The sequence below is a fragment of the Bubalus kerabau genome, chromosome 16 (assembly GCF_029407905.1).
Source record: "Bubalus kerabau isolate K-KA32 ecotype Philippines breed swamp buffalo chromosome 16, PCC_UOA_SB_1v2, whole genome shotgun sequence".
In the NCBI taxonomy this organism is placed as follows: Eukaryota; Metazoa; Chordata; class Mammalia; order Artiodactyla; family Bovidae; genus Bubalus; species Bubalus kerabau.
In genome coordinates this window covers 64,885,008-64,894,817 of record NC_073639.1, presented here as the reverse complement: position 1 = coordinate 64,894,817, position 9,810 = coordinate 64,885,008, and the positions used below count along the sequence as shown (strand labels likewise).

Below are 9,810 nucleotides of genomic sequence, written 5' to 3'. Positions count from 1 at the left end.
CAGTGAGCTGGAAGGTAAGATGATGCTGTCAGGACTGTGGCTGGTCTGTGCCTCCCTGGACCCAAGATGTGGGACCCTTTTCAAGATAATGGGCCCAGAAAGACCCCTCTCTCCCTCACTGCTCCTGCCCATCAGGGTATTTTTTGAGAAGAGCACTGGCCATGGAGTCAGATAGACTCTGGGCTCTGAAGGCTGACTCTGCTGCTGCTACTGCTGCTAAGTTACTTCAGTCGTGTCCGACTCTGTGCGACCCCATAGAGAGCAGCCCACCAAGCTCCCCCGTCCCTGGGATTCTCCAGGCAAGAACACTGGAGTGGGTTGCCATTTCCTTCTCCAATGCATGAAAGTGAAAAGTGAAAGTGAAGTCGCTCAGTCGTGTCCAACTCTTAGCGACCGCATGGACTGCAGCCCGCCAGGCTCCTCCATCCATGGGATTTTCCAGGCAAGAGTACTGGAGTGGTGTGCCATTGCCTTCTCCAAAAGAGTATGTCTATGAGCAAAAGAAGGTGGCACTGAACCACACTTAGGGGGATGAACTAGGGGACAAACCTCTGCTTTCAAAGAGCTGGAACAGGGTGTCTTTGTACGGTTTGCCGCCTGGTTGGCAAAATAAATGTCCAAAGCGGAATCTATAGGCTGGGAATATTTATGTATTTGGCAAATACTCATAGTGGGTCTGGGGAGGGGCCAGGGCCAGTGTCTGTAAATCACTTTCTCCCTTGAGCTCTTCCTGGGTATTTCACATTTGTTGTTGGTGGGGGCAGGGCGCCGTGCTGGGCGTATTTATTCCCTCACCCTCCTCCTTACCCAGGCCTGGGTCTCCATCCCATCGAGCCTTCGCCGCAGGTTTAACTGGGCTGTGAAACTGCTCAAGGGGAAAATGAGAAACTACCCAGTGTTTGATGGGAGGCAGTGGGCTGGGCTTCCCGAGCCCCGATGGCCGACCCTCACCCTGCCCCCTCCCCAAGAAGTGGGAGGAAAACTGGAAGCCCTGGGACCAGGAGGCAGGTGTCCCAGCACCCGCAGCCTCCACGCGGAGCTCCCCTGCAGCTTGGAGGCCTGCAGACTCACTTGAGATGCAAATGAAAACCAGCAGCAGCAGCAGCAAGTCGGCTCAGCTATTCCCCGGGCCCGCGTGAATATCGCCCGTCTTTGCATTTTCAACTGGGGAATTTGAAGCTGACCTGGCATCTCCTTAAGAATTGATGGGATCGACCATGAAGTGAACACCGCTGATCGCCCCCCAAACCCTGCCGTTTACTGAGCACGTACTGCATGCCAGCCACTGAGCTGAGGTCCCCGGTGATCGTCGGTTGAGCCGGTCCACACAAGGACCCGGGGAAGGTGGGTGACTGTTGCCTCAGCAGTGAGCCGGCCCCCGAGCCCGTGTGAAGGCGTCCCGCCTGCCCACTTCTAGTGTCCTCTCTTTGCTTTGATCTCCAGCCCTTCCCTCTGCCTGATCTTATATTACAGGCCTTTCAGAGATGGACCCAGACTTTGTTTGTGACGAAGGCATCTGACCTTTTCACCTCCTTGGGTCACAGAGGCTGTGGTCTGTAAACCACTGATTTGTTGTCCTGAAGCAGAGAAACAGCCTCAATCAGAGTGGTGGGCAGGGGCCCAGAGGATGCTGGAAACGTGTCCTGGTTGCTGTCTGGGCAGCAGAGGCGGCAGCTTGTGCAGGGCACACAGATTTCTGAAGCCAGAGCTAAGCTCTGGACGACGCAGAGTGTGTGTGCCTGGCTTCCCTGTCCTTTGCACACTGGACGCACAGACACACGCACACCTCATCAGAACTGGGAAGATCCCCAGTGTCCCCAGGGTGTCCCCCTGCTCAGCAGTCTCAGCTGCCACAGTCCAAACCATCAGCTCCTGGCCAGCCCGCGGGCCCCGAGGGAGGCTATGTCTGCCCCTCCTCTCCGTGGTCCCTGGGACCCGGCCTGGGGAAAGTGCCAATCTTCTCTCTCAAAGCCCTTGGCTAATGGTGGATGGGGCTAATGGCTAATGGGGCTCGTGGATGAATGTCAAGAAGACCCGGCAGGAACACCCCAGCCTCTAAGGAGCCAGGAGACTCCGGGGATGTCTCTGACATAGCCCCGAGCCTCACTTTTCCCATCTGCAAAATGGGGGGAAAGAGCAGTGCCCGTGGGCCGCAGAGCTGTGGTGAGGATTCAGTCATTGATCACTGGACTGAACTGGATCATTGAATCCCCAGGTCCAGGGCTGAGCTCTTAAAGAAAGATGGCTGAGTCATTAGGACTCAGACCTCAGCCCCGAGACTCTGTCACAGGTGTGCCCGGGAGGCTCAGGGTCTTCTAATGTGGGCTGCAAATCACTCAAGTCCTTACTCTGGGTTGACCACCATCCCTGATGGAACTGACTGCCTTTGGAGACAGAGCGCAGGTTCTCGATGGGAGTCTGAACACCGATGCCGCCCCCACACCCATGGTGAAGAGGGGGCAGGAGGGCAGGTGCTGCTTCTTGAACAGACTGCATCCTAACAGTTAGGGACTGTGGCACCAAGGTGGCAGACCCCAGAGAAGTGAAGGATGTAGTCTCTGCAGGCCTCCACGAGCTCTGTTTAACAATTCAAACACTCGGACTTCCCTGGTGCTCCAGTGGGTAACACTGTGTGTGTGAAGTCACTCCAGTCCTGTCCAGCTGTTTGGGACCCTATGGATCGTGTAGCACGCCAGGCTCCTCTGCCCCAGGCAAGAACACTGGAGTGGGTTGCCATGCCCTTCTCCAGGGGATCCTCCCGATCTGGGGATCTTCCCGATCCAAGGATCGAACCTGCATCTCTTGAGTCTCCTGCCTTCACAGGCAGGTTCTTTACCACTAGCACCACCTGGGAAGCCCCAGTGGCTAAGACTCTGCGCTCCCAATGCAGAGAGCCTGGGTTTGATCCCTGGTCAGGGAATTAGATCCTGCATGCCACAACTAAAGATCTTGCATGACCATATATACAAATATATATATATATATATATATATATATATATATATATATATATATATAATCTAAACACTCCAGGTGCAAGAGGAAAAGGGATGGGCTCTGGCTGCCATCAGCCTGGCTGGAGGGAAGATTCCAGCTCACAGGAACAAGCAGGAAGGGAGGCTCAGAGCCTCACCAGGGCTTTCTCAGACAGGTGGGGCTGTGTTCCCACATTTGAGAAATAGCAGGCAGAGGCAGACACGGAGGCTGGGTGGTGAACAGCACATCTTGGAGTCGGCCGCCTGCTTCCAACTCTGGCTCACCTTGGAGCTGTGTGGTCTTGGGCATGGCAATTAACCTCTCTGGGTTTCTGATTCCTCAACTGGAGATGCGGATGGTGATCATGGTGCCCATCTTGTGAGGTGGTGAAGGATTAAGTAAACAGATCCATTGTTAGAGCAGCGCTGCTGATGGTCACTTAGGATGGTGGATGAGCCAAGACCACAGTGGGGGAGGCTGAGGGAAGGAAGGAAGGATCTTCTCCCAAGGCCCACTGTGTGCCAGGGGCTTTATATATCTTTCAGCCTACAAATGGGGTCAGCGCTCAGAGGTTCAGTGTCCAGCCTGAGTCACACAGGGGGGTGATCACCCACCAAGGCCTGCTCTCTGTAACCTCCAAGGTAGGGTGCTCCTGTCATCCCCATTTTACAGAAGAGGAGACTGAGGCACAAAAAGACCAGGCCACTTGGCACCAAGGTCACAGAGTTCACTGTAAGCTGTCGAGCTGGGATCCAGCCAGCAGTCTGGCCCTTCCCACTCAGTTGTGCCTGATTCAGAAACAGACCTCGGGCTGTGGGGAGGGTGGGTGAGCTGGGCACTCATGGGATGTGCCCACAGCTCTCAGAACCAGGCCTTCCTCACTTGGTGTTGCGTCTCAATCTTTCCAAGATGGTCTGCCCCTGGCAACGTCTCTCCTGGGGTCTCTGGTTGGTCCCCTGACCATGGTCAGGACATCCCCGAGAGGCTGACCCAGCTCTCATTTGGGGTCCCACACCTTCCATGCCTGGCAGCCACCCTCAATGATGGCAGCGTGGGTGCCATCATCTTCAAAAGACCCCATCCCCTCTCCCCAGCCCCTTTCATGTGCTCTGGGTCCAAGGTCCAGGGCCTGCCCCCAGCTCCCCCAGGGTGCTGGCTGCTGTGTAAGGGGACCCCCACTCCCCAAGTCATCTGGCAGCCCCGCGAGGGTGCGAGCGGCCGTGCTTGGACCGCCTTACTGTCTGCAGCCCTGCCGTCAGGTTTCCCGATTCTGGTCACATTGTGACCACACCTGCCTGCTGCCTGCACTCTCCTTCCCCGGGCCTCAGTTTGGGGTGAAAGCCTTGCTTATTAGTCAATCTGGAGCCCACTTACTGTGAATTACCAGGCCTGATTGATATTCATGAGTGGATACGTCTGAAACCTCAGTCAGCTGCCACGTGACTCTGCCTTGGGGAGGCGGCTGCTCTGAGGATACGGGGACCTGAGCCGCCCTGCACGCAGCAGGGCCCCTGACTCACAGCTGTCCATCCCCGGCCGTGGACGGACCGGGAGGTGAAGCAAGGCTTTCCAGTCTGGATGGTGGCAGAGAGGAGGGGCCGGGCAGACAGTGGGGAGCAGCCGGATGGTTTTTAGACACTAGGAAGTTCAAGTCTGGCCTCTCCGAGCAGGAACCAGGAGGAAGCACTTTGCAACATTCCCTCTCTGCCCCCACCGCCCCCCACCTAGATTACCAGCTTCCAAAGGCCAGGGCAGGTGACCTAGGGATTGGACAGGAGCCAGGCTGCAGAGGCTAAACCCCAAACCCCGATTTTCAAATTCAAATGTTTCCCAGAGAAAACGGGCTTTGAACGGACTGAGTCTTGGGAACCGGAATGAACTGGATCTGGGTGTTGAAAGAACCTGGGGGCTTTTTTAAAAATGGGGGGATGGGAACCATGTCCCACACACAGGATGCTCAGGTTGCTGTGGGGAGGGGTTGGTTCCCCTTTGAGGAGGATTGGGATCGAGCGTCCCCCAGCTAGAGGGAATCTCCCAGTGACCCCGGGCAGTGCTGGGGCCCGCCCAGCTGTGACGATCAGAGGGCAAAGAGCACAGACCCTCCAGGCTGCTGCTGCTGCTAAGTCACTTCAGTCGTGTCCAACTCTGTGTGACCCCATAGATGGCAGCCCACCAGGCTCCCCCGTCCCTGGGATTCTCCAGGCAAGAACACTGGAGTGGGTTGCCATTTCCTTCTCCAATGCATGAGAGTGAAAAATGAAAGTGAAGTCGCTCAGTCGTGTCCGACTCTTAGCGGCCCCATGGACTGTAGCCTACCAGGCTCCTCCGTCCATGGGATTTTCCAGGCAAGAGTACTGGAGTGGGGTGCCATTGCCTTCTCCGGACCCTCCAGGCAGGAGGTTATAAACTCGCTGGTCCACTGACACCTGGGGGCTTGATGAGCTCCATCTGGGTCTCTCGGCAGCATGAACACTCCTGAAGTGAGAAGACACATCAAGGAGGCCAGACTCACCTGCCTGGCTAGAATTTTCCTGGTTTTGGGAATTTTAAGAGTCTCTGAATGGCCTGCTTCTCCAGAGGCTGGACTAGGGATGACCTTTTTTTTCCAAATATGAAAATGGGTATTTATTATAGAACAATTTTTAAAGATTAATTAAAGGCTTTAAACAAAAAACAAGCAAAAACATAATTCCACACACTGACGTTGACTTGGTAGCATGGAAATACTTCTGCCCAAACAGGCATGTTCGTCTTTGATGAATTTACACATAATAAATTCTCATGACATGATTCCAAAATATATGTATGAACCGATGTGACATGATTATAAACATAAGTGAATTTAAACCCTGGTACAATGGCACCCCATTCCAGTACTTTTGCCTGGGAAATCCCATGGATGGAGGAGCCTGGTGGGCTGCAGTCCATGGGGTTGCTGAGTCAGATACGACTGAGCGACTTCCCTTTCACTTTTCACTTTCATGCATTGGAGAAGGCAATGGCAACCCACTCCAGTGTTCTTGCCTGGAGAATCCCAGGGACGGGGGAGCCTGGTGGGCTGCCGTCTATGGGGTTGCACAGAGTCGGACACGACTGAAGTGACTTAGTAGTAGTTAGTAGTAGTATTAGTTTACATGAGTTCAATTTAAGGTCAGTGACTTGGTGGGAACCCCAAGTCACTTGCGGACAAGCTCTCGAAGGCTTCCTTTTTTTTTTCCCCACAAAAGCTCTCACATGTCTATCACTAAGCCAAAGCCCTCGTTGAGCAACACTGACAAGAGAAACAGCCTTCCCATCTGCCCCATACGACACATGTGCCTGTCAGACAGTAGTGACGTTCTCTCTACTGTGGTGTGATCAGACACAAGCGACCTCGACACCACATACATGGGTGTCACTTCATATGCGAGTCTCCTTGTAGACCCAGCCTGGTTCTTCTCCAGTGTCTTCTCTTGGGGTCATGCCTGATTTTATTACCAGTATTCATTCAAATCCACTGGTGAATGGGATGATTCTGCTTTTGGTTCCTGGCCAGGAATCACCTGAAAGTCTTGTGAGAAGACATGGTGAGGAGCAAATTCAGCCATACATAGGATGGCCAGGGGGCTTCCCAGGTGGCCAAGTGGTAAAGAATCCACTTGCTGACACAGGCGATCCTGGTTCAATCCTTGGGTTGGGAAGATCCCCTGGAGGAGGAAATGGCAACCCACTCTATTCTTGCCTGGAGAATCTATTCTTGCTTGGAGAATGCCATGGACAGATAGAGAATCCCACGGACAGGTAGAGAATCCCTCTATTCTTGCCTGGAGAATCCCATGGACAGAGAGGAGCTTAGCGGGCTATAGTCCACAGGGTCGCAAAGAGTAGGACTCAACTGAGCGATTGAGCACAGCGTGGCGGAGACGAGAAGACAGCTTCCTTAAGTCAGCCTCCATCTGCTTTAAAACCGTGGATTTTGGGGTTTGTCACAACAAGGGAACATATACTCTAACTGCTACACTGTTTGTCTTCAAGGTCACCACAGCTGGCTATATTCCTATCTGGCTCCTATTCTTCAGCTGAGCACCAGGAGAAGCTGGCTAAGCATCTCAGGGTCTACAGAAGGTCTTGCAGCTCAAAACTGTTGCGGTGACATGTTTATTCCACAAGGGCTGGGCGTGGAACTCAAGAGCAGAAATCCTGGAGCAGGAGGAGCCCCACATCCTAGCTCCTCTGGGGAATCCAGTTTGAGAATCATTAAAGGAGCCAGTGTTTTAGGCTATGTCTTCTGTGGCCCACCACTTCTCAAGCGTCCTTCCTTCTTCCAAGCAGTCAAAACTTTGACTGTGGGGCAGTGGCCAGTGTAGATGCCTGGAGGGAAGGAGGCCTGCCTTGTTCCAGCACCTTCCTGGAGTATTAGGGGTGGGAGGCTCCCTTCAGTCCTCAAGCCTGTTTCCTCATCTGCCTCGTCTCAGACGAGACTCAGCCCTGTGTTGCGGGGCGACACCCAGATGTGCAAGGTGGTGGAAGCATCATGGCCTGGAATCTTCTGGGGGGACCAGGAGAAGGGAAGGGCTCCTGACAGTTCCCAGGGAACGAAGGAGCAGCTGCCATCCAGAAATCTGCACGACCAGAGAGAAATGTTTGCTGTTGGCCTGAGCCCAAGGATGGGGCACTGCAGCCCCAGAGGATCGTTTTCATGAAAGCTGCAATTAAGGGGAAATGGGGTCTATTAAGGAAGCTGGAGGGGATGTAGCCCTGGCTTCTGGCGATGCTCTAGTTAGATTGCAAGGCCCCTCTTATTTTGCCGCTGAGCCAGAAGGTCCTGGGCTTGGGGCTTGCGCTGGGTGGTGGGTGATGGTGAGAGCCTGCCCAGGCTCGGGGGGCACGTCTGCTCTTAGGGGAATGGGGTAACGACAGTGCCCGCTGGTCTAGTGCTTGCCACGTGGCAGGGATCACACTGTACCCGTTTGATTCTCTCAACCTCGGGAGTCGTAGGGCTGTCGCTCTCAGTTCATGGATGAGAAGACAGGTTCAGAGAGGTCGAGGAGCAAGCTCAAGGTTGTGCTGTAGGTAAGCAGCAGAGGTGGGTTCCAGCCTGGGGAGCCTGGAGGGGTCTGGGCAGAGGCGGCAGGATAAGAAAGGCACAGAATGGGGAGCAATGCTGCGGTGTGACCTTGGGGAAGCCACTCACCCTCTCTGGCGCTGGCTTGCTGAGCTGTAAGATTGGAAGGGCTTGCTTTAGATCAGACAAACTTGACGTAGAGGGCCAGAGAGTAAATATTATGGGCTTTTCAGGCCATACAGTCTCTGTTGTATTAATAACTACTCAGTTCTACTGAATCAGCAGGAAGGCAGTCTAGACCATCTGGAAGCCAATGGGTGTGGCTGTGTGACAATAAAACTTTATTTACAGAAACAGGCAGCAGCTTGATCTGGTCCACGGGCAGCAGTGTACAAACTCCCGGTTTAGGTCACTCATGTTCCTTCTCTACCACTTCTTTATATCACATTCATGTTCTTAAGGATTTTCTTTACACAAATTCACTTTTTTTTTTAACCTGCTCCTTACAGTTTAGCAAAACCATTGGCTTGATGAGCTAGCTGGGTATTCCTAATTGTAACATACATGTGAAAATAAACCCGTAAGTTAAAAAAATAAAAGCTCATGGACTGTCTAAAATCATCTCGTGTACCACGGAAGGGGTTTTCCGGTGGTTCAGTGGTAAAGAATCCGCTTGCAAGGCAGGAACCACAGAAGATATGGGTTCAATCCCTGGGTCAGAAAGATCCCCTGGAGGAGGGCATGGCAACCCACTCCAGTGTTCTTGCCTGGAGAATCCCAGGGACGGCGGAGCCTGGTGGGCTGCCATCTATGGGGTCGCACAGAGTCAGACATGACTGAAGCAATTTAGCAGCAGCAGCAGCAGAAGTAACTTAGCACTCATGCCACGGAAGCCTGTATTTCATGATTCACCGAAGTGAGTGTTAGTCGCTCAGTCGTGTATGACTCTTTTCGACCCCATGGATTGTAGCCCGCCAAGCTCCTCCATATGGGATTTTCCAAGCAAGAATACTGGAGTGGGTCGACATTTCCTTCTCCAGGGCATCTTCACGACCCAGGGATTGAACCCTCGTCTCCCGCATTGCAGGCAGACATTTTACCATCTGAGCCACCAGGGAAGCCAATGCTTCATGAGACATATATATCAGTAGTTTTCTACCCACTCAGGTAGTGGGGGCCACACCCTGTATCCTGCCTGACTTTGAATGCAGCCGTTCTACTTTCTCTGTTTTCTCTATTGGGGTTCTGCCCGAGGCTTTTGCTTGGGAAAAGGGGTCCTGTGATCCAAAGAGTTTGGAACCCTATAAAAGTAGCTTCAAAATGAACTAGGAACTGGTGAGCTCTGAGCGAGGACATCCCAGCTCTTCCTGCATGGGGCTCTGAGTACCATGCTGCTTTTTGGATTTCTTCAAGGGAAAAACATGATTTCCCATTACGCCTTTGACCCAGCCCTCTCTCCCGAACTAGAGATACACGTCCACCAGGAAGCTCTCCATCTCCACCTGATGGCTGTCTCCAACCGAACGCATCAAAAACCCAACTCCTGGCTTCCCTCTGGGCCAGCTCCTGCACTTGGCCTGTCTCAGCACATGCTGCCTTCTTTCTTCTTTCTTCCAGTTGCTAAAGTGCCCAAACATGGCTCCACAGAGCCTACAGCCAGACCTCTATTCTGTCCGCTGGGCTCCACCTTCTGGGACCGTCACCTCTTCCGCTGGTCAAAGTTGCCACATCTCCCCTGGATTACTGCAAGGGCCGTACCCAACTCCCCAAACCAAAATGAGCCTGCACAG

The 9,810-nt window shown here is 53.5% G+C and overlaps 1 pseudogene; it reads right to left on the bottom strand.

Moving 5' to 3' along the window:
* Positions 1-6,370: 6,370 nt before the first annotated feature.
* On the bottom strand, positions 6,371-6,541 carry LOC129629750 (60S ribosomal protein L39-like; annotated as a pseudogene).
* Between the last annotated feature and the right edge of the window lie 3,269 nt (positions 6,542-9,810).